This window comes from Peromyscus californicus, unplaced genomic scaffold, assembly GCF_007827085.1.
Source record: "Peromyscus californicus insignis strain IS unplaced genomic scaffold, ASM782708v3 Scaffold_7__1_contigs__length_154581171, whole genome shotgun sequence".
NCBI lineage: Eukaryota > Metazoa > Chordata > Mammalia > Rodentia > Cricetidae > Peromyscus > Peromyscus californicus.
In genome coordinates this window covers 120,394,387-120,418,197 of record NW_026294595.1, presented here as the reverse complement: position 1 = coordinate 120,418,197, position 23,811 = coordinate 120,394,387, and the positions used below count along the sequence as shown (strand labels likewise).

Sequence of the window (23,811 nt, the reverse complement as noted above, 5' to 3'; positions counted from 1 at the left end):
AAGGTTCACAACTCTCCTGCCCTGTTGTTTTTCTTTTAAACTCTAATAAAACTGTCCTTAGCTTCTTGCCAAGTCCATTGTAAATTTCTTTTATCAATGAGTCTAAGAACTCAGAAAGGGACTTTGGATTCCCCGGTAACATGGATATCTGTTCCTCTCAAAATGAAAAATAAAACTACCATTTGATACAGCTATCCCTCTTGGGTATGTACCTGAAGGACTCTTAAGTCAGCATTCCACAGAGATCAACAGAGATGCTTGTACATCCATGGCTATTGCAGCATAATTCATACCAGTCAAGACACGGAATCAGCCTTTAGTTGCTAATTAATGGATAAGTGGATAAGGAAAATGTGGTATATACAGGCAGTGGAGTTTGTCCATCCTATAAAGAATAATGAAATTATGTCATTTGCAGATAGAACTGGAGATCATGTTAAGTGAACTAAACCATGCCCTCAGAAAGACAAGTAAGTTTTCTCTAACATGGAATTTGATACACACACACACACACACACACACACACACACACACACACACACAAAAGCGCACGTGCGCGTGCACGAGCACTTGGAAAACAGTTCAGTCAGTATAGTGCTTGTTGCATAATATGAGGATCCAAGTTTTATCACCAGCACCTATGGGGAAAAGCTGGGCATCGTGGTACATGCTGAGGAAGTGGTAAGATGAGGATTCCTGGGGCTTTGATGGCCAGCCAGCCAAGCCTAATTGGTGAACTCCAGATTCCAGTCAGAGAAATTGTCTCAAAAAACAACATGGATGACTTCAGAGGAACAGCACCTGAGGTTAACCTCTGGCTTCCATGTGAGTGCCACACACACACATCCCTGCATATGCACACAAATAAGTGAATGTACACACACACATACACACACACACATCCCTGCATATGCACACAAATAAGTGAATGTACACACACACATACACAAACACACATCCCTGCATATGCACACAAATAAGTGAATGCACACACACACAGGATATCAAAATAGAAGGGAGATTATGTTGGGCAAGGGAAGAGGACTAAAGGGACAAAGGACAGGGGAATAAGAGAGGGTAACAGAGGAAAGACATACATATCATATGTTTTCTCTTATGCGGAGTCTGAACTTTAAAATAGAATATGTACATATACACACATAGGTATGTATACATACGTGTAGTGTGTGTGTGTAGATGGCTCAGCAATTTAGAGTGCTTGCTTCTCTTTCAGAGGACTAGATTTCAGTTCCAAGCTACTCACTCACAGAGATCTGCTTCCCACGTGCTGGACTAAGACTAAGGCCGTGTGCCACCAAACCTGGGAAAGTGTGTCTTCTTCATCTGAAGACTTTAGCTTTCCTGTCCAAGTGTTACAGTAGCTTTGGCCAGGGCTCCATGGAGGCCCTTTAAGAAAACCTACTTTTCTGGCCTGAGTGGGGAACTAGCATTCCCATCTATCCAAAACATAGAAATTAATCCAGCCAGCCGGTGGTGGTGCATACCTTTAATCCCAGCACTCGGAAGGCAGAGGCAGGCGGATCTCTGTGAGTTCGAGGCCAACCTGGACTACAGCGTGAGTTTCAGGAAAGGTTCCAAAGCTACACAGAGAAACCCTGTCTTGAAAAGAAAGAAAGAAAGAAAGAAAGAAAGAAAGGAAGGAAGGAAGGAAGGAAGGAAGGAAGGAAGGAAGGAAGGAAGGAAGGAAGGAAAGAAATTAATCCAGTGAGTTAGGCTAATAATATCCTAGCCAAAGGACCCCTCTTTCCCTCCAGGGTGAGTTCACCGTAAGTCATTCTAAATCAACAGGAACAATCAGCCCTTTAATAAGATGACTCACTTTTCCTTCCGGGATTCCTAACCTCTTGGGCAGTAGCCTACACAGACACAGTCTTGCAGCGCCTTGAGTATGCTGCTGCCCTGAACTGCTCAAAAAAGCATCATTTTGCTTTCTCTTTCTGTCTCTCCTCTAAGAACACCTTCTCAACACTGTGGCTTCACTCTTTCTCTGAAGCGTCCCTCCTCACCTGGTGGCTGCTCGTCCACCATGTGGCTGACCACATGTCTAATTCATGCTTTTTCTCTTTTTCTCATCTAGCTCCTTTGGGGCAGCTGCTGAGATTAACAGCTTACCTACTTCGGGGGTTTTTCTTTTAAACACTAATAAAATTGTCCTTAAACTTCCTTTTGAGTCTATTCTTAAATTCTTTGATTAACAAGACTAAGAAGAAGAAAGGGAAACATCTATTTCCCCAGTTAGCATGTGTTGACTCTGGTGACCGCCCCCACCCCCCACCCCAATTCCTATCCAGAAATACAAACAAATAAGATGCATTCAGGTAGCCCACAAACAAAGACATGCTCTCTGCTCCCCCTGCAAATGCAGCTTCTGTAACAGTATTTGCTTTTCTAGGATTTTCCATATTTTCGGAGAGAAATCACACTCCAGTAAGACCGTGAGTAACTTCTCAAAATTCAATTAAACTGCATTTGCTCCTAGGAGTGTAAAATGTGACGATAACTAATCCAAAAGTAAAGTTGGGAATGTCAAAAGGAAAGGCTTTGTTCCACTTGAGCATTCTGTTCGTTTAGTCACAGTAACCTTTGGATTTTAAATTTATATAGAATGAAAATACAAGAAAATTTAAGAGTTCATGTGAACAAAAGTCTTCTATAAAGTAGATACAGTCTCAACCAGAAACTAATACAAAGTTTGAGGAAAAAAAAATAACAGTGTCTATTCTGCTCCGAGGAAAAAGGGCCAGTTAACTTGAAGGTGTAGCTTTAAATACTATTTCACAGAACCTGAAGCTAGGTGAGCTCAGACCTAATCAATACATTCTCAAGGCCTGTTAAGTCAATCCCTTGATGAGGCTTAACAGTAACTGGAGTGCGGAGTTTCTAACCTGTGGTGCTGAGACGGTAGGAAATGTATGGAGAATACAGAGACCTCCAGCTTCTTCTAAAAGAGAGACTTAAGGCTAGCCTCCACCACCTCCACCACCACCACCACCACCACCACCACCACCACCACCACCACCACCACCACCCCACACACACACCAGGCCTCCCTGAATCAGAATCCAGGCTCTCATTTTTCGAAGGCCAACAGGGCAAGTGGCAGGAAGCAGAAGGCTGTGGGGCAAGGATAAAAGGGATTCCTGGGGATGGAATGGGATCTCCAGGATCCCCCCTCCCCCACACCCTCTCTCTGAGCTTGGGGCCCTTTAACAACAATCCACCAGCCACTGAGAATGGAGACAAAGGTCAGGATAAAAACTCCCAAAGGACCCCCCCCCCCCCCCCCACTCTCACCCTTTCATCTATTGCAAGCATTCCTTCCTCATCGGAGGGGCTACATTCCTGGACTCCCGGTGAATTCCTGAAACCACAGGCAACCTCAAATCCTTATAGTCTGAAGTTTTCTACACACATGAAGGGGTTAAGTGGTGTCACCTCAAAATAGGTCAAATTGGTATTTGAAGCTAAAATGATTAAGGAACTGTGACTTCAGAAAGGGCCATCTGGACTGTCCTTTCCTTTGTACAGCAAATCATGAAGAATCTTTGGGGAGGAATGTCCTTCCTTATGCCAAGGCAGGAAAGCAGCCTTCACTTTGGACTTCACTCTCTCATGAAGGTCCCTGTATACATTTACAATTAAGAAAGGCCACATGTTTTCTCTTGTAAATCAGCTCTTGAAGTAATTAGGTTCCCAGACCCAGTTCTGGAGTCCACATACGAACTAGGGGCAGCTAGGACAACCTTTATCTCCTCTTTACATAATAAAAGTCAATTTATCTATGAGGCCCAGCAAGAGCTTACCAACAATGACTAATGATAACACAGAACACTATGACTTACAGAGAAAGCTCAATGACTCTAATGACCAAGAAGGCTTCCCGGGGACTAATTGGTAGATACTGAACGCAGCATGGACACATTAGACAAAAGGGTGATTTGTGTTCATGCAGGACAGAACAAGGCATATGACATTTCAGAAGTAAAAACTTAGGGACTGTGTCTGGAATTTTCTACATAGCATTCTTAGATTGTAGGTAACTAAACATTGTACACAATGAAATCACACCCAAGAGGAAACTCCTGTAGCTGTAGAGAAGTGAACAGTAGACATTAGGGCTGAGAATGTCTGGAAATGCCTCTAAGAAGCTGTAAATATTGCAAAAACTATTATTATTTCTATTTCCGTGGGAAACCTTAGAACTGACTTTCCTGAGTATTCTCCTAAAGTTGCACCTGGGGTAGAGCTGGAGGATTAGGCAGCCCTGGAATGAGGGGTCTCACACGTCGATGACCAAGGGATGGAGATGTTCCTTGCACCCCCTTCTAGAAACACCATGGCTCAGCACTTAGGGAGTTAGGCTCTGCCAATGGATAGACCTGGGCCCGGGCCCTGTTCACCTCCGGCTAGTATGACAAGTTGCCTCGTCCTCAGACCTCTGTTTTCACAGGGTGGAATGGTATAGAACACCCATCTTAAAAGGTAAGATTTAATAAGATAAATAAAAAAACACAGACACAGACACACAGACACACACACACACACACACACACACACACACACACACACACAAGCACACATGCTCAATGTGGTTCTTATGACCAGCACTTGTGATCTTGTTTCTGTATATTACCTATAGTCTTTTGCAAAAAAAAAAAAATCAAGTGATGTCCTCAGTTACAGATTAGAAGGCAGGCTTACCTCTACCAGGTAAGAAGCCCTCCCTGGTATAGACAACAGGATGCTTATGTTAAAAAATCACAAATTTAAAGTAGATTTCGTGTTGGGGTGTGGAAAGACAGCTCAGTGGTTAGGAGCAGCTGGTGCTGTGGCAGAAGATCCAGATTCAATTCCCAGCACCCACATGGCAGCTCACACCCATCTGTAACTCCAGTTCCAAGGAATCCCATGCCCTCTTCTGACCCCCAAGAGCACTAGGAATGCAGGTAGTACACTTAGATACATATGGGCAAAACACTCTTATGTACAAAATAAATAAAAATCTAAAGAAAATAATAAACCATGACATAGAAGATTTTTTTAAATATAATTTATTTTTATTGTATTTGCATTGACTGTGTGAGGGTGTCAGATCTTGGAGTTGCAGACAGTTGTGATATGCCATGTGGGAGCTAACACTTGAACCCAGGTCCTCTAGAAAAACAGTCAGCACTCTTAACCACTGAGTCATCTCTCCAGCCCCAAAGATTTTTTTTTTTTTTAAGTAAGCTCTGTTTTCTGTTTTCAGGAAAACTAGCCAGTTAAAGAGAATGAACCAGCAGCCAACCTTTAAACTGCAATGTGTCTGAGGACTTTGGATGCCATGTTGAGAAAAATAAAATTCTGTATTCACTGCCACGCTGCTAGCCCTAGGCCAGCATCAATGTACCTCATTTAAGCAGCATCAACTTCCCCTGGCTTTCTATGGAAACTGCTAACCATGCAGGTGTAGCCCAAAGCTCCCATTTAAGCTCCAGATCTTTCTAGATAGCCTACTTGACAACTCCTTGTGGGCTCTTATATGGCCATCAAACCTAACACATACGAAATGGAAATCTTCACTGACACACATTGTTCCTTCCCTGATTTGCCAACACAGCACCTCCATTGATACAGGAGGCCATGAGAAATCTCCCTCTTGCACACTCCTCACACCAAATTTATCACAGCTCTGATAAATTAGTTTCCAAATTTTACCTCTATTTCTCCCCTACAGTCCAGCCCCACAACAATCTCAGTCTTTCCCATCTGGTACTGAGGCCGCTCTCTTGCCACTGAAATCCTGTCTGTAATCAGCAAGCAGCAAGATCTTCAAAATACTATATCCTGCTATTGCGTCCCCCAAGGGCTTGTAGAGCAATAGCCGTGGAAACTCAGGAAACGCTTCACCATTCAACATAGTCGAACCAACCTTGTTGGCACTCCACAGCAATTTGATGGTTAAGCAACTGGATTTCACTTCCTTCTGTCTTCTTCTAGAATCAGAACTATTTTATAGGTGTCTTTGGTCCCTTCACGTGTCGCTGAGAAGGGAGAACCATGGCTTTTCCTGATGGGAAAAGTCCCCTGCACTTCTGCAATCGTTTGCTCTTGATCTCTCCCCCACAAGCTGCACAAAATTACGCGTTTTATCATAGGCTACTTGAAGAACAAGGAAATATGCCCAGTCAACAGTCTTAATCTGCCTGTTCTTGGAAAAAGACATCAGGATTGGATTGGATTAGGCACCTTATGCGATTCCAGGATCCTGGTCTCTCAAGCAATCCCAAGACTCTTTCCTGCTCTAAGAAGCTAAGGCTTGGCTACCTGAGAGTGGGAACAAAGAAGAACTGATATTCAAGTCACTCTTTTTGTACCATATTCTGTACAATCTGTATTTGGATGCTGGGGCTCTTTTCTTAACAAGTCTCTATCTAGAGGTACAGGTCTGGATCCAGACGCTGCCTTTGATAGCTGGGTGGCAGCCACCTAGGGAAGTTATTTCATGGAATGAACTTCAGGATTCGAATGAAGGAAACTCTGACATCAAGGAATTGGGCTGGTCAGGTGCACATCAAGGGTGTAACAAAAAGTTATGAACCAGCTAAAACTACCCCCTTTGTGCTGATCACATTTTAAAGTTTGATTTTATAAATCAACACTGAATTATTTATTATTTTCATTATCACAGTCTATGGTATGATTTGATATGAATGATCATTATCAGAGTCTCTGTATTAGTAGGAATTTTGAAATTCTACTGATCTCCCAGACAGTTATTTGCCCTCTAGCATAGCTGAAGCCTTTAGCAAAGATAAGTGGTGACGTCTCGGGGGACATTAACCTGAGCCAGACAAGTGTCATTAAGAGACAGTTATGGAAACCAGCCACTAGTTGAATGAGCAGCCTGTCACAAGATCAAGAACCACCCACATTGTTTGTCCATTAAAGACAGGGGCGGTACAACAAAAGACCACCATCTGACCTTGAGAAATGTCTTGTCTTACAGTTCTAGAGCTGAGAAGTTAGGCGTCAGGATGCCAGCAAGGTCACACTTGTCTAAAGATGCCAGGGAAGAATGGGCTCCTGTCGTCTCTCCCAGATTCTGGTAGCCACACATTTTATATATATACAAAGAGGTATTCTACAGATACGAAAGCCATTGCTACGAGCAGAGAGACAGACAAGAGTTGAATTGTAGGCCTACTTTCTTAAACTTTTGCATTGTAAACAAGTTTCTCTACCTTTCCATGCTTGGATTTCTACAACTTGAGAAAAGGGGAAAATAGAACTATTTCACAAGTACCAGGGGGATGACACATGAGGTAACCACTTCGTGGGTTTGTTAGCGTGCTGAAATGAGGCCATCAGGTGAGAAGGCCCGAGGAGAGAGGCCAGTTCATGCAATCAGTAAGTACCCTCAACTGCTGCAACTACTACCTGGGATCATGAAGTGCTCCTCAGTGGCACATCTATCTCATTCGAAGTGTCATGTGAACCTGCATGGTTCCAAGCTCAGCTTTATGCCCTACAACCCTGGCCTTCACACAGGGCTCAGTGTTTAAAAGGGCTCCCACTGAGGGTGGGGGGGATCCTCATTAGAAAACCTAATGAGGTGAGACTCAAAGCAACTGAGGGCTAACAGCAAGAAAGGCATGGGTGATCCTGACAGGTCAGTTCCAGGCAGAGCATCCGGCCTGGAGCAGGGCTCCAAAGGATGGATGGAAAGCACTTGGAGGCAGCTGGGCACAGACCTTCCTGTGAAGAGCTGTGGTGGAAACTGAAGTTGAGAAAAGAGGTGGTAGATGGATGCTGTGCCAAAAGAAGTTTCTGTAAAGATGGATCATATTAAATGATAGTTCCTGACTAGAGAAAGTGAGGGAATTGTGATTCAGGAAATCGAATGACAATTGCTGCAGGAAAATCCTTGACCCTAGACAGGAACACCAACTTCCCATCCACTGAAAAAGGAGGGAGGCAGAGCGTAAGTATGCATGCAAATCAGAGACAGTCCTATAATGGTGGGAGTGACTGATGGTCCTCTAAATCAGTGGTTCTCAACCTTCCTAATGCTGCAACCCTTTAATATACTTCCTCATGTTGTGGTGACCCCAATGATAATATTTGGTTGCTACTTTATAACTGTGAGATTTTGCTACAGTTATGAATCCTAATGAAAATATCTGATATGCAGGATATCCGATATGGTACTCCAAAGGGGTCAAGACCCACAGGTTGAGAACCACTGCCCTAAGTGACTTATTGTTGCTCAACAAAATGAGAGTCGAGAGGGTGAAAGGCAATGCGTGTTTGAGCAAGAGGAGTCAGGGAAAAATAATGACAACCCTGAAGGTGAGTGGCGTCACTCCGGGTTGGGGTCCAGGACTGCATGTGAAAGAGAAAGGTGGCTGAATGTCAGCATTTGTCTCTTTCTGCTTCCTATCGATGGATGCAGTGTGACCGATCACTTCCTGACCCTTGTCATGATGCATCCCCTGGAACTATCCTTGTCATGATGTGTCCCCTGAAATTGTGAGCCAAATAACCCTTCCTTCCTTAAGCTCCTTTTGTAGGGTGTTTGGTGGCACCAGGCATGTAACTAACACAGTATATGAAGATTTTGAAACAAAATTGTATCATAGTTTGGGCAATTTTCCCAGTACACACACATACCAGTTTCCTCAGACAAGCATGAAGACACAACTTTGGTCCCAGCACTCACTCGGAACAGAGGCAGGTGTGTGAGTTCCAGGCCAGCCTGGTCTGCGTAATGACATCCTGTCTCAAAAAAACAAATAAACAAAACGAGCAGTTTCCTCAAAGGCAGTTTTGTTAAATTATAGTAACATTTAACCATATAGCTGATTACATACTTGTGCTATCTTCAGTTAGTAAACTTTAAAAACTTTTATTTCTGCTTCTGGAATGATTTTTTTATTAAGTAATCAAGGGCCTATGGTCTTAGCTCTCGGGGAGAGCACTTAATATATATGGAGTCCTAGATTCAATGCTCAGTGCAAAAAAGCCCCTCAATAAATGAAAACATCATCGCCCAGTGTGATGGCACACACTGGTAATCCCAGCACTCAGGAAGCTGAGGCAGGAGGATTAGGAGTCCAAGGCCAGCCTGCATGCTACATAGCAAAAACCCTATCTCAAATAACCATATCAAAAACAAACATAATAATCTTGAAGTTGTGAGTGCAGCTCAGTAACAGGATGTACACTGAGCAGACACAAAGCCCTGGGTTCTGTTCCCAGCACTTCCCCTAACATAATCCCTGAGAAATATGAAGCCTTAGGGTCTAGTCAGACTCTTTCTGGGAGACCTGAGTGCACTTTTCCTGGAAGCTTTTTTTATACTTACACTGTACTGTCTTTCACGGAAAAAAATAAGTAATCCTCCAGGATGATTCCAATCAACTGTAGGCTGTGGGGAAAACGTAGCTAAAACATCATCCCATCCTCCTGTGCTCTCAACACTCTCTCCTTATAGTTGCTAGTTTTCTTCCTTTTGCAATTCCTATTTGTATGGTTCTTGATTCTTAAACTAAGTAAAAACGAAAAAACCCACTGGTGGGGCATGAAGAAGGAATGGATTCCTACATTATATCAACGGCCCTAATTATACCTTATCATGGTGTTTCCCCTGCAAGACAGTATTTTAAATCTCATCTGACTGTGTGTTCTGCCACATCATTCTGCCCTCTGTGTCTCAAGAATTACTCCGGCTGCTGCAGGCTCAGAATAGCAGATGCATGAAATTCTTACTAATACTTTATTACTGGTATACTCTTCATGTTTAATCAACATCCCTTGGTAACAATGTGCTTCACTTCTGAAGCCTCCTGTGATTGGTTACTTTAAAGCAGCAATTTGCATATCTGACTCCTATTACCAGAGCCTATCAGAGATGAAGAGGGTAACAGGTGAACAGCGCAGAGAGGATGGAGGCAGGAAAGCAAATACAGACTCAGAGGGTCATGTGAACGCATGGAGTAAAGACCTGGCAGGAACTGGTCTGGGGAGTGACGGTGTGTACTGCTAAGCCCTGGCATGATTACAAAACTCTCCTTTTGATCTTTACGTTCTCTGGTATCCTGGATAGATTCCATAGTTCTCAATGCCTCTGTTTTATACCTCATCGGTTAAGTTTCAGGGAAAATGGAGCCAATAGAAATAGAAATGGAGAGCTGGTGTATGGCTCAGTGGTGAAACACCTGCCTGGTTTGAGTAAGGACCTGCGTTTGATCTCCAGTATCAATCTTCATCATCATCATCATCACCACCTTCTTCTTCCTCCACCCCGTGTGGCAGCTCAGCAGGGAAAAGGCACTTGCCACCAGCCTAGCAACCTGAGTTCAATCCCTAGAATCCATGGTGGAAGGACATAACCAACTTCCCCAGGTTGTTCTTTGACCTTCACATGACCACACATGCCTACATACATTCACACAAAATAAAGAAATAAAAATCAAACTAAATTAGAAAACAAAACAGATGCTGTTTCCCAAAAAGGCTATCTGCATACCCACAGTCATCTCATTTTATACATAGTGGGAATATATATATACATATATATATATATACACATATATATATGTATATATATATATATATAAATTGTACTAAAGGGATAAAAATCTGTATCAGATTTGTCAGAAATAAACATAGCCTAGAAAGATTAGTCTCTGGTTGCCTAGTGTAGCCATTCAGGCACCAGGAAGCCATCTATGTTGTCATGATTTGGATCTTCACTTTCCCCAAGACCTATGTACTAATGACTTAGTACTTTCCCCAAGACCTATGTACTAATAATGACTTAGTTCCTAGCCCCTAATGCTATTAGGAGGAATATAAGGTAGGAGGAGACAGGAGCTCAGTCTCTTTCAGTCTGAGGATTCCTAGATATAAGAAGTCTCTAGTGGCTGCTGCTCTGCTTCTCTGATCTTTCAGCTTTCACCCTGATATCTGACTCTAGGTTTTTATTAAGACCAATTAGGATTCGTGCTACAGTGGAAGCTTTAGGAGTGGAACTTAGTGACAGGCAGTTAAGTCACTAAGGTTATCTTCTTGAAGGGAGGAGTACTAGGTCCCAAGCTACTGCCTCAGTCTCAATCAACTCCCCTACTCCATTCCACACACACACACACACACACACACCACAAGCACATACACACTTGCATGCATGCACGCATGCCGCATGTCCTCACGCACGCTTTCTGTCTTCTACAAAGTGAGCAGCTTTGCTTTACAATGTGAGTTGTCTTGCCCCAGACCTAAATGATGGGGCCAACCGATCATGGCCTGGAACCTCAGAAATCACAAGCCAAAATAAACTTTTTCTCCTAAGTTGACACAGCAACAGACAGCTGGTAGGAAGAAGGTCCTGTATCTTGTACCAGCAGGGGGCCAGTCAGAAGAGATGAAGAAGGGGAACTATTGGTGACTACCCACCCTGTCCCATTAAACAAGGCTAAAGCCAGGCACCATAAACTCTGGCAGGATCTCAGCAGGAATAAAGATACTCAAAGAGAAGAGACACTTCCATCCCTCTGTTTAGCTATCCCATTATTGAAAACAATGTACCCCAAGAAATTGGAACTTCCCCAGGAGTCTCACACACCAGAGGAAGGAAAGGGTGCCAGCCCCGCTGGAGGAAGAAATTCCACACAGTTCTCACTTGTCAGACTACTCTTCCAGAGAGACTATGTCTGTGCCAACGATGGGTGGGACCATACCTTGACCAGGACTGCTTAAACATACCTCCTGTTATTTTTTGTTATTTTTTTTTTTTTTTTTGGTTTTTCGAGACAGGGTTTCTCTGTGTAGCTTTGCGCCTTTCCTGGAACTCGCTTTGGAGACCAGGCTGGCCTCGAACTCACAGAGATCCGCCTGGCTCTGCCTCCCGAGTGCTGGGATTAAAGGCGTGCGCCACCACCACCCGGCTACATCCTGTTATTTTATTACATCATGACTGAAGCCAGGTGCGTGAGTCATCGATGGACCTCTTTACTCTTCTCAAAGTGGCCACAATGGATAAATCTAGTGTCTCTTCTTTTCACCATTATTTGTCTCTTAAGGGTTGCCAGGACCCCAATTCGGACTCTAAGAACTTTGTTACGGCAGGTGCCGCTGTGGTCAGCCCACACACCCTCAAGTCCCTCTGCCATGCTCACTCCTGCACATCTTCATGGTACGTCTCTGCTGGGGAACGGCCCTCCCACTATGGGACTCCCTTTGCCAGTACAGAGAAGAGAGCTGAAGAACTGGGCACAGCCCTCAGCTGAAGTCTGATGGAGTACTCCAGGAAGCTCCCTCTGCTCTGGTTGTGCTCATGGGCCTATGCTGTTTCCAGAACTTTCCTATGGCATAGAGCCAAGTTTCCCTCTGTGCAGTTGGCTAGGTGTGTATCCTTATCAGGCTTCTTTCCCACTCGGCTCCTTTTCTCTCCTCCCTATTTTTTTCTGCCCATAGAACATTTCTTAGTCCATCTTCACCTTGGAGCCTACTTCTAGAGAACCTGGTCTAAGACAGAAACTTCTGCCAACTTGTTCTCGGTAAAGAAGGCTGATTCTTCATATATAATTTTAAAGACACACATCTGTATAGGACTCGGAGCATCTGTTTGTGGACTGGACTGTTCCTTCACAGACTTTCACCTCCTCCCCATGCAATAAAAATGTAATAATAATAATAATAAAAACAAAACAAAACCAGAAACCAGGAACTATTTCCCAGAAGGATAATGTGTATCTACTGTTCAAGGAATGATGTTGCCCAACACTGTCCTCTGTTTATCATGCACACATAAGTTATTGCCTCCCTTCCTGGCCTAAAAACCCTCAGAGAGCCTGGCCCACATCCTCCTTATCTTTCTACATGCTTCACAGAGGCCAGCTGGAGTCCGGTGTTCTAAGCAGAACCCTACCCTGATAGGCTCTCTCCGTCCCCCCGCTTCCCGCGGCCAGCCCCTCGCCCCAGGCACAATGCTTGCTGTTAAACTAAAACCAATGAATCTATCTTCTATCTTAGACATCTTCCACTGTGACCCTTCTCGAATGCTCAGGACAGGATTAAGTAGCCCCCTTTTGTAAAAAGTCAGATTACTCTTGAAATAAAAGCTATCTGAGTACCCACCCTGAACCCACCCTTTCTTAGCTTTGCCCTTAGAAATGACTCTGCCTCCAACCTCACAGTCCTGTGGAAACAGATTAAGAAAGGGGGATCATCGGTGCCATATTAAACTGCAGAGGGTTTCCTATCTTGTTTATATCATTAGTGTAGTCTAAGGTCACTCCGTACACTGTTTAGGGAGAAATGCATTAGGCATAATTGAAGTATGAGATGTCCTGGAGGAAAACTGTTTATAATACTGGATACACACCATCTGTTAAGGCAGGAATCTCAGAATATAGGAAGAATGGGATGGGGTTCCCCGTGGACAGACGGCCACGAAAGGTACGCTACATGGAAGAGGGTCAGTGGGAGAGCTGGCTGCGCGTCATAGACCAGACCTCAGTTAACCTTAATGGGGAGCTAAGAAACTTTATGGTAGCCACTCTAAATGAAACATTGTCACAATTGGAGGGGTGCCCTACTGTCTGCAGCCTCACCAATTGCCAATCCTTTCCTCCCCTTCCCTCCACAGACCTGTCAGGCAGGTCTGGTGTCCACAGGGGTGGAGTGCTAGCCTTCCAACATCCGTCTAGCCAAGAGCAAAGGGCCTTCTACTGCTCTGCTCCCTACCCCAACCCTGTTGCTTGCCCACTAATGAAACCAGGATGTCTGTCATTGACTACTGAAATTTGGAATTTGGAACATCCCAGGAATCTCATGCTGGGAGAAGGGGAAGGGAAGAAGCTCTAGTGACAACCGGAGGAGGAATTTGTCTCTCAGGAAGAGATCTTACAGTGTTTGACAACTTTCCAGGCCACCCTGCAAGAGAGAGTGGAGCTAAGACAGTGACAGTCACCAACGGCAGGACCACGCCTCACCAAGGCTGCTTGGTTAAGCATACCTCTTTCTAGTCTATTTAAACTAAAACATATCAGTAAAAACATGGCTTTGGGAGTCACACGACTTCTTTGTTTCTCTTCTCAAAGTGGCCGCGTAGAATAAATCTTCCTCTGCTTTCCACTATGTCTCTTTAATTGGCTTGTAGCGAAGCCTAGGCTGTAAGGGCTCCCAGGGTCCAGACTTTAACCTGAACAACTTCAGGAACGCAAGCATGAAGACTTCATTCATTGAAAAGTATAACAACAGAGCCGGGCGGTGGTGGCGCACGCCTTTAATCCCAGCACTCGGGAGGCAGAGCCAGGCGGATCTCTGTGAGTTCGAGGCCAGCCTGGACTACCAAGTGAGTTCCAGGAAAGGCGCAAGGCTACACAGAGAAACCCTGTCTCGAAAAACCAAAAAAAAAAAAAAAAAAAAAAAGAAAAGTATAACAACAAAAGTTTTCCTGTTGGAACTTAAAAATTACTCAAATTCTGAGAGTTCAGGCAATTGGAAGATTACACACTAACACTACGCACTGTCACTCAGCCAGACCACCATCAAACCGAAGTTCATAGCAGAAATCAGAATAATTTTTGAGTTTGTTTCCCATTTGGAAACTAAAAGCTCATCAACATCATTTAAATCACTCTTACTGATGATTTAAACAAAACACAATATATCTTTATAACTGTTCCTACACAAAACCAAATCAGGGATTCCCAAGCAGAGTTCATCAGCCTGGCCGGCATTCAGAGACCCTTGAAACCATGGATTCTTGATGACAAGCAGGCTATCTTACCACAGGCTGGAATGTCTAGAGCCTCATTTTAAAACAAGATCTAACTTTATTTTCTTGGCCTTGTTCATAAAACAGCTATGTGTAAACTTTTACCAAACTGCTAGGAAGTTGAAAACATTTCTGCTGTGAAATAAAAAGGTTGTTTCACCAGGCAGTGGTGGTGCATGCCTTTGATCCTAGCACTTAGGAGGCAGAGGCAGGCATATCTCTGGGAGTTCAAGGCCAGTCTGGTCTACAAAGTTAGTTCCAGGACAGCCAGGACTATTACATAGAGAAATTCTGTCTTGAAAAACAAAACAAAACAAAAAGTTGTTTAATCAATCATTCATTATAAATCAACCATTCATTAATAATCAATATTTATTATATCAACCTTTTGTCGATGGCTGTATCAATTTGTCCCCAGATTCTCGACACTTCTCTTGGTGGATATTAAAAATGCCTAACCAGGGAGAGCCTGGGTCCTAAACAATACCTACAGATGCTGATAACTAGCAGGTCGAATGCTCTGATCAGCACAGGCTCTTCCTGTCCTTTTCCACACACACCTTGGACATGAGCGTCCAGAACTCTGCTTTGACCTTCTTCCTGTCTGACCTGGAGTTTCACCCTAGAGAAGTTTCTCAACTCACTGTGCCCCAGTGACTCACTGTTCTGGTAACTCCTGTGCTTCCGACTGCTCACTGAGCATTTCTGTATAGCTAGGTGATATACAGGCTCTTTAACTCAGCAGGTTAGGGCTTGAGGGATTGATCAGTCAGTAAGGTAACACCTTGCAAACACAGGCCTGAGTTTGATCTCCAGGATACATGTGAAAATGCTAATCCCAGTGCTGGGAAGAGAGACAGGAGGGTCCTTAGGGCTCCCTGGCCAACTGATCTAGCCTAACTGGTGAACTTCAGGCAAACGAGAGATTCTGTCTCGAAGGAAATAGCCTACACACACACACACACACACACACACACACACACACACACACACACACGATTTTAAAAAGGGTGAAAGAGAACACAACAGTTTAAAAATCATACCAAGAGCCACACATCCTGGTGGCACATGTCTATGATCCCAGCACTGACAGGCTAAGGCAGGATGACTCAATTCAAGGCAACTTAGTGAGACCCAACCTCAAAATAAAAATAAAGACAGGCTGCAGCTGCAACTCAGTGGTGCAACACCGGCCTCATACTCAAGCGCCTGGGTTCAGCTGCTAGTGTTGGGGGAATAAAATCACATTCAGTATTTCTTCCCTACCATGCTCCCTTGTCAAACATCTAAGAGCATCTTACCATGCCTGTGTGCACACGCACCCTACCCTAACACACACACACACACACACACACACACACACACACACACACACACGCCATGAACTTAGCTGATGATTCCTTATCCTTTGAGGCATTTTCTTCACCTCATCTGGGTACCCACCCCACCTGACAGAGAAGCTCATTCTTGCTCTTGACTTCAGGGATGTCAACCTGCTGAATGCATACAAATATCACTCTTAACAGACTTTGCAGACAAGTGACAACGCTCAGTACTTATTGGAGATACAGAAATGTCACCATATCCATCTTTACCATGGTGTCAGTCCATAGTTCCCCTTGAGTCTAAAATACTATCCTCTCTTTAGGTCTCTTAAGTTGCAATGGAGGCTGAATGGAGGGCTTATAAGGCTGTGAAAAGTTCCCCAAGAGTATAGTTCAGACTAACTTTGATTTAGAAACACCTGGCTTCCAACAATGGGTTCACAGGAACTGAGGGCTGCACCTCCCAGGTGAGGAATAGCGGCTGGAAACCCTTTGTTCCAAGTCTGAACTCCCCCGCAGAATGGCTGCTGCTACTTTTACATAAGTAAAGGCTGGCGCTGACATCCTAGAAAATCCACATGAGCAAGTGAGTGAACTGAAAACTCACTGAGTGGGTGCATCTTCCGACTCAGAGATTTGATAGACTTCAATGAAAGCACTTTCTGGCTGAATAGTGGCTCAATGTGTGTGTGTGTTTGTGTGTGTGTGTGTGTGTGTGTGTGTGTGTGTGTGTGTGTGTGTGTGTGTGTGTGGCCTGGTTCACCCCCAGCACTTCAAAAAACACGCCCAGTATAAGAACTCCGGGGTAGCTGGCTCATATGCACGAGTGGGGTTTAAAGGGGGTGTCCCTTACAGTCTCAGGCATTTGAATGCTTGCTCTAGATGCTTGGGAGGGCTTAAGAATCATGGCATTGTTGAAGGGAGCGTCACAGGTCAGCTTTGAGAGTTTAAAGACTTCTGCCAGAGTTGAGTTCACTCTTCTCTGATTCATGTTTAAGGTTTAAGATGTGAGCCCCCAGCTTCTGGCTCCTTCCACTACATCTTCATCCACCATCATGGATTCTAAATCTTGCAAACATTTAGAGCTGGGCAGTCTAGCTGAGGTGAGAAGGCTTCCACGCAGTCTCACAAGGCAGCTCCAGAGCCTCAGATCTAACTGAACCCTGGGGAATCGACTCCCATCAGTCAGAAGTACAGAGCAGGTAAAACAGCAACTTCCAGAGTGAGTGGTTATTATGCTTTCCTGACACCCAGAATGTACATCCTTATCACCACTGTGAACACTGGATGGAGGCTACCCCTGGAAACTGACAAAGCTGGCAGCAGGTCTGGGGTTAAAAGTAAGGAGCATCTCTCCAGTTAGACTCCTTGGAACACAGTTGTTTCCAGAAGAGAGATCCTGTGTCACCACAGGGAGTTTGCAAACATGCCACATCATGGTATCATCCTAGAGTCCCTGTAAGCATTTCCCTAACAGGTTGCCAAGCCATTGTCACTCTAGTGAATCTCCTGCTCTAGGTCGTGATGTTGCAGTCTAGGCAAATCCTTTGGGGTGCAGCTGGACCTGGAGGCTGGCCTCCCTTGGTGTTCTGACCTTTTTGGGCCTCCATATCCTCATCTACAAAATGTGATTTGGATTGTGTGAGAAACAATTGAGTTACTATCTATAAAAATAAAGGTCTATGAAAACATTATCTGCTTCCTTCAGAGCCATTACCTTCCTAAGGTATACTTCCTGCTGTGTACTCCTCAAAGTGCTTTAAAAAAAGGGATACTCTGGTTCATTCATTCATTTACTCATTCATTCATTCATTCATTCATTCATTCAACCCACACTCCTTTAGTGGCAAATCACAAGGGTTAGGATTTGGCTTTGGGAAGCTCACTGGCAGTGAACAAGTAGAATTCATGGCATATGCATTGGGAATGATATCATACAGACATACATACACATACACACACACACACACACACACACACACACACACACACACACTCACACACAATTCTAGTGGTGGTGGTGGTGGGGGGGGCCTCACCAGGCAAAGAAGGAAGAAGGCAGGGCAAACTTCCTTACTGAAACCACTAAAATCCTTGAAGAATCATTAGACATCTTGGATAGACCAACAGGGGTTGGACATGTTATGTTATAGGATGCACATGAAGAATGGGCTTAATGATGGGGTCCTCTTAAAGGTCCCCTAATAAAGAAAAGCATGTAGCTCTGTCTCCAAGAAGAAGAGAAGGGCTGAATTAAGTAAGGAGGGAGCAAAACAACTCTTTTTTTGGCTTTTCGAGACAGGGTTTCTCTGTGTAGTTTTGGTATCTGTCCTAGATCTCACTCTGTAGACCAAGCTGGCCTCGAACTCACAGAGATCCGCCTGGCTCTGCCTCCTGAGTGCTGGGATTAAAGGCATGTGCCACCACTGCCCAGCCAAAACAACTCTTTATAGTAGCTATGGGCCATGACTTTGGAGAGGTACTGGGGAGGGTCCCCTTGGAGGAGGAGGAGAGCTGCTGGGGTAGTATCTTGGTTGCTTTTCTAATGTTGTGATAACATGCCATGGCCAAGGCAAATTACAGAAGGAAGGGTTTATTTGGGGCTTACAATTCCAGAGGGATAGGAGTCCATCACCACAATTCAGGGAACATGGAGGCAGGCAGGCAGACATGGTGCTGGGGCAGCAGATGAGGACTCACATCCTGATCCACAAACAGGAAGCAAAGAGCACCCTGGGAATGGCATGACCTTTGAATCCTCTAACAGGGCACACCTCTTCTGAATCCTTCCTAAACAGTTCCACCAACTAGGGACCAAGTATTCAAACATATGAGCCTGTGGGGTCCATTTGTATTCAAACCACCACGGGCATCATCTCTCAATAAGCACCTGCATCCCCTAGAGGGAACTCATTACTCTGAGAACCTATCTGCACATGAGGGAATTCCTGGTTGCTGGCCATTCCTCTCCATCATGTCCCCCAACCTCAATGACCTAGAACAAACTCCAACCCAAAAGCTCCTGTCAACACCCTTCTTCCCAAATCCTAAATATAAAGGCTCCTTGCTGTCCCGGCTCCCCAAATCCCCTTGTCCCCTAAAGGAGGCAAAAGCATGAAGAATGTGAAAGTCCAGAGACATAGGGAGCCTGAGGCCAGGAGAAAAATGAGCCCCTTATCAAAACATCCTCCCTATCCTGAAGTAGGGGAAAGGTTAATAAAAGCTCTGCAGTCAATAAACAAGACTATGCTGAAAGCCCAAGTTGCCCCAAATGATGCATGCCATTGTCAACCCTCATAAACCACAGAACAGGGACAAATAGGGATACTGGTCCCACTGAACAATAATGCCTGGACATAACCAGCATCTGTATTTAAAATGTTGACATTTTGCTCATCAAGGATCTTTTAAAACAAGTTTCTTTTTAAAAGTATTGTGCTGAAGTTACTATTTATCTTAATTTCCGAGTGTTGCCAAGTGTTTACATTTCTTCAATATTTACAAAGTCCTGTTGGTGGACAGACCATGTTCCTAAGAAACCACAATGACTCTAAGCTCTGCAAGGAAGCACGGCTGCACTGTGTGCAGATTGCTGGTTCCCTCTGCAGAACTAGGAAAACCCCAGGGACTCCAGGGCTCTGAGAAGAGAGGCGCCTCTCAAGGCCCAAAGGCCGACCTTGCCTTGTATTTCTTGGCAATACTTCATCCACTTTCCAGCTGAACTTCTGCGAACCCTGCAATCCCGGGGCCGTCGCCATAGCAGGAAGGTATATGCCACGCTCCTGAGAGCCCTGGCTAAGAGTGGAGTACCAGCCCAAAGGGAGACACCCCCCCCTAAGCTTTCAAGTGGGAAAATGGCCCCGTCTCTTCCCAGCTGGAACCCAGAACTCCTGCACTGGAGACTGCAATGCCCTCAATCACTGTGACAGTCCCAGTGCCTCCTGCCAGGACTTGCTGACCCCTCTGCTCCACGGTAGGGGGTAAGCATCGGATCACAGCGTGAGCTCTGCACCGAAGCAGTATGACTGTTGAGGTTTGACTTGCCAGCACAGGCATATTTGACACCCGGCAGGTGGCGTCGCAGGTAGAGTTTAACAAAGGTCCCCACCTCCCAGCTCCGGTGTGCGTGGGCGTGACACGCACACACATACACACACCACACACGCACGCACCTGCACCAGCAGTCATTTCGCCCACACCCTCGGTGGCTGCCCACTACCCAACCCCTGCAAAGGTCAGTCGAGGACACCCAGTGATCCTCCCTGGTTCCGACCCCGGAATGTCACCCTGCCTCGAGTTCTAGCGTCCTGACTCGCCTTTGCTACCCCCGCCCTCCACTGGTCCTGCAGGACCGCTGAGGACGCCAGTTGGTTGGTTCTCTCCTCCTAATCTCAAGAGACAGCAGAACATTGGGGCACTGCACCTCGCGGCTGGTACCCGGTTCTCCCCACTGGAGGTGGGGTCTCCAATGCCGCCGCCCCTTACCTCGCGCCCTTGGTGCAGATCCCGGAGGCGGGGGTGACCGGCAGGTCGGTGACTGAGCGGGGCTAGGATTCCCCGCCCTGGAGGAGGAAGAGAAGGCCAAGGGGCGGAGGGGCGTGGCTGGGGGGGTAGGAGGAGGGGGGAGGGAAAGGCTTTGTGTCTGCCTCCGCCCTGCCCCTTCAAAGATCCCCTCCTCCCAGGTCTCCTCCCAGCTTCTCTGAGACCCAGTGGGGGCGAGCCGGTTGGAGGTGAAGAGCAAGGCGCCTGCGCGACCCCTGGTCCCGCCCACCCTCGGGCACTAATCGGGTTACCAGGAACTCTCAGGCTGGGACGTGTAGGACTGAATCGAAAAGTTTACCTAACCCGGAGCAAACTTGGCTGGACCCACCCCGACCGTCCTGGCTCCACCCGGTTCCCTCTGCGCTCCCCGCCACTGCCAGAGTTCGTTTCTGGGAGGTTTCCCCTTTCTCCTTTCTTTCTCGGATGCGTGCTCACACCTCCCTTTAGACCAATTTTGGATTGCGGGAAGGGGCCGCACGGACTGGAGAAGTTCAGCTGCCAGGGTCCCGGGGATGGGGTTGGGGGTAGGGGTGGGGTGGTTGTAGTGTGGGACACGGTTTCCAGCCTGGGGTCAGCGCTGGCCACTGCCGCCCAGGTTTGAGTGTGTGCTGGCTACCCTGGGCACGCACCATGGGGAGGTGGGATGGAGTTGGCCCTGCACTCCGAAGTCTAAACCTTGCTGGAGACCAAGCAGAGAAGAAGGAAAGGGACAGTGCCGGAGACGGTGATCTTGTGTGCCTAGCTGGCAATTACCTAAGTGGTAAGTGGCCGGTGTCACGTGTCACAAAGGGAACCGCTAGGGTGTTCAAAGAGACCCCTCTTTTGCTCAGAATTGGAAAAGGAATCTTTATGTTTGTTTCCTTCCTCCTACAGCAAAGGATGGGTGTTGGTGAAAGGAGGCGTCTAAAAATTAAAAAAAAAAAAATACTTATCAATCACCAGGAATCTAGCACCAGCAAAACCTAAGCCGTCCACTGCATTCCTCTTTGTGTGCCAAATCCCGTTTAATAATTTAGTAGTCGCAGTGCACCCGGCGTGTTCTAAGCTTGAGATGTGTGGGACAATAAATCATCTGCCCTGCTCTGGTGGCTATGATATGCAGAGGGCTAAGGGCTGGCAGGAGGAAAGCCGCGCACACCACCGGCAAATCACTGGGATGTGACACTCAAGAGACCAGCGCTGAAGAAAAAGAAAAGGGACGTCATGGATACCTGGAGCCCTAGTGAATGGCCCAGGTTATAGAATGAAATAGAACCGACCCCGCCTGTAGGTGTTGCTTGGGGAAAAAAAGGGAGCTGAGCAAAGATTCTCTGTGAGGAGATGTGTGGAGCAGAGGCTCTGAGGGGAAAGATGGAAGTTGAAGCAAATTTGAGCAGTGGGTTCCATGATTGATGCAGCTGAAACCCTCGATGTAGAAACAGAGAAGGAAACAGACTAGAGAGAGAGGCAGGTAGCACAGAGCATGCTCCCAGCCCCGCAAGTGGGAGAGAGGTACTTGGAATCCCACGGATTTTGAAGGGAGCATTGAGAGGTCCTAGGAAAGAGGTTCTCAACATGTGGGTCGCGACCCCATGGGGTTTTGCTTATCAAATATTTACATTATGATTGATAACAGTAGCAAAATTACAGTTACAAAGTAGCAATGAAATAATTTTATGGTTAGGGGTTACCACAACATGAACTGTATTAAAAGGTCACAGCATTAGGAAGGTTTGAGAACCATTGCCCTAAGAGGTTGGATATGTGAGCAAAAGGAAGGTGTGAACAAAGTGACAGTGCCCCTGTCCCTCCCTTTCTCAGCCTCATTCAGCCTCAGAGGGTCTGCTTTAATAGACAGTGAGCCCCAGGTTAGTGCTGGCCTCTTACCCTCTTATGAAGTTCCCTGGACAATGCTTCCTGAACCACCCTTATCAGTCTCTTCAGGAAACTGGGGTCCATTTTGTCCTGCTCTTCCCTCAATCTGGAAAATATGTTTTAGTGTAGGGATCTGTCTACCTGTGGAATCCCTACAGAGGGAATTCTAAATGGACCATGGCCAGCATAGACTTCTTTAGCGTATTTCAAGATGGCTGGCTGTTCATAGGGGCTGCAGACCGGGGTGGATAGCTCTGAAAAGCTGTACTGTGGGGGAAACTTTCATCTATAATGTGGGTATAGAGTCATTGCAAAGGAGCTTTTCACTGGAAGTGGAGAGCAGGGTGACACCTGGCCCAGAGTGGCTTTCTGATGACTGTCAGTTGGGGGAGGGTAACTAGCCAGAAGAACTTCCTTCAGTGCATTTAGATCTCTTCTGCCTTCTTTCCGACCTTGGTCCACTGGCTACGAAGCTATTGTAGCTTCTACTGCCTACCTCTTTCTGCGAGTCTTGCACTTGGTACATGGGACATGTTTCTACACATTCGTAAATCCATATGCTTTTTTCTCATTAGCGTGTTTATCACCAGTTAATTTTGTGGGCCAAAATTGCTGAAGCTTCAGAGGGAAAAGAGAACACAAGACTTTCCTATAGTGCTACATTCTAAATACCACTGTGAATACTTGGGCTTCAGTAACAAATCTGACTATACTGCGATCTGTCCAAATTCTGTGACGGGGTGGGGGGAGAAGGAGAGAGAGAGACGGGATGGAACAGTGTGATGCCTGCCCTTAGTCCCTCTCATGCCTTTGCTTCCTGTTTGGCAGGTTTGACTTACCACCCAGGGGCCCTTTCAATGCACACTCTCAGGTCACTGTTGTCAACAGGGAACCAGCTAGCCAAGATGATGTCATTTCTACTGAAGTTGTTTTACCCTTGACTTGATCAAGCAGCACTGGGTCTAGAAGTGCCCTCTAGAACTGACACCACAACACTGTTTCTTTCCCCTGGGTAGCAGGGTAAGTAGAGATGAATGTCATGGGCTCATAAAATGCCTGGAAAAGATCAGTTTAAGCTGCAAAATAATTGATGATGATGATGATGATGATGATGATGATGATGATGTAGTTGTTTAATGATCTGTGCCGAGAAGGGGTCATATATGACCTTTTGCATTCTTCATACTTTGCCCTGAACACCCCCAGGAGACAAATGGAGATTATTTGACGAAAGTAGCTGTTTCAGTTGGAACTACCCAAGTTAGTAGGTGTTTCAGTTCGTTAGAACTACCCAAGTTAGAGTCA

General features: G+C 45.7%; 1 protein-coding gene across 4 annotated transcripts in view; it reads right to left on the bottom strand.

Moving 5' to 3' along the window:
• Rin2 (Ras and Rab interactor 2) overlaps nucleotides 1–20,715 on the bottom strand; it is a 212,056-nt gene extending 191,341 nt beyond the window's left edge. For all 4 annotated transcript variants that reach the window (XM_052724316.1, XM_052724314.1, XM_052724315.1 and 1 more), the window contains exon 1: nucleotides 20,596–20,715. The gene's annotated coding sequence lies outside the window, so the exon portion shown is untranslated. The remainder of the gene's footprint in view (nucleotides 1–20,595) is intronic.
• Between the last annotated feature and the right edge of the window lie 3,096 nt (nucleotides 20,716–23,811).